This window comes from Pristiophorus japonicus, unplaced genomic scaffold (genome assembly GCF_044704955.1).
Source record: "Pristiophorus japonicus isolate sPriJap1 unplaced genomic scaffold, sPriJap1.hap1 HAP1_SCAFFOLD_45, whole genome shotgun sequence".
Lineage (NCBI taxonomy): Eukaryota > Metazoa > Chordata > Chondrichthyes > Pristiophoridae > Pristiophorus > Pristiophorus japonicus.
This window is the reverse complement of record NW_027254352.1, coordinates 1,999,686-2,001,355: the sequence shown is the minus strand read 5'-3', so window position 1 is coordinate 2,001,355 and position 1,670 is coordinate 1,999,686.

Sequence of the window (1,670 nt, the reverse complement as noted above, 5' to 3'; positions counted from 1 at the left end):
ATCTTTCACAATAAAGTACATGGGACCCTGAGGTCAGCGTTTAGAACATTCGGTTCCTCCTGATCAGAGAAAAAACATGCATACATCTGTTTGCAATGCAACCATGCTTTGTGCAACTTCTTCTTTCCCCATGAATCAGAATCATCAGACTTTATTTGACCATTTTAACATCGCCAGAATGCATAAAGCGGGTTTCTAAAAATTCCCACTACACTGATGATAGAAAGATGGGAGGAAAAGCAATGTGTGAGGAGGACACAAAAAAATCTGCAAAAGGACATAGGAAGGCTAAGTGAGTGGGCATAAATTTGGCAGATGGAGTAAAATGTAGGAAAGTGTTAGGTCATGCATTTTGGCAGAAAAAAAATCAAAGAGCAAGTTATTATTTAAATGGAGAAAAATTGCAAAGTATTACAGTACAGTGGGACCTGGGGGTACTTGTGCACGAAACAAAAGTTTAGTATGTAGGTACAGCAAGTGAACAGGAAGGCCAATGAAATCTTGGGCTCTATTGCAAAGGGGATGGAGTATAAAAGCAGGGAAGTCTTGCCACAGTCATACAGGGTATTAGTGAGGCCACATTTAGAATACTGCGTGCAGTTTTGGTTTCCATATTTACGAAAGGATATACTTGCTTTGGAGGCAGTTCAGAGAAGGTTCCTAAGTTGATTCCGGAGATGAGGTGTTGACTTATGAGAAAAGTTTGAGGAGCTTGGGCTTCTACTTATTGGAATTCAGAAGAATGAGAGGTGATCTTATCGAAACGGATAAGGTTTTGAAGCAGCTTGACAATATCGATGCAGAGAGGATGTTTCCACTGATAGGGGAGACTTGAACTAAGGAGCATAATCTTAGAATAAGGGACCTCCCATTTAAAACTGAGATGAGGAAACATTTCTTCTCCCAGAGCATTGTAAATTTGTGGAATTCACCCACTCAGAGAGCGGTGGAAGCTGGGTCATTGAATAACTTTAAGAGATTGACAGTTTCTGAACCGATAATGGATTAAAGGGTTATGGGGAGTGGGTAGGGAGGTGGACCCGAGTCATATTAAGCCATGATCCTATTAAATGGCGGAGCAGGCTCGATGGGCCGTATGGCCTACTCGAGCTCCTATTTCTTATGTTCTTATGTTACGCTCCCCTTAAGCGCTGACTCTGGCTGGATCAGTTCCACTCACTGGTTCCCCTCTCCTCCCCTGAAGGTGCTGATTCTGTCTGGGTTCAGTTCCACACTCACTGGTTCCCCTCCCCTGAAGTTGCTGACTCTGGCTGGGTTCAGTTTGACACTCACTGGTTCCGCTCCCCTGAAGGTGCTGACTCTGTCTGGGTTCAGTTCCACACTCACTGGTTCCCCTCCGCTGAAGGTGCTGACTCTGTCTGGGTTCAGTTCCATACTCACTGGTTCCCCTCCCCTGAAAGTGCTGACTCTGTCTGGGTTCTGTTTCACACTCACTGGTTCCCCTCCCCTGAAGGTGCTGACTCTGTCTGGGTTCAGTTCTACACTCACTGGTTCCCCTCCCCTAAAGGTGCTGACTCTGTCTGGGTTCAGTGCCACACTCACTGCTTCCCTTCGGCTGAAGGTGCTGAATCTGGCTGGGTTCAATTCCAGACACTAACATCAATCACTTTGTTCCTGTACGAAGATGGCCATCGTTAGCCTGGGCCTGT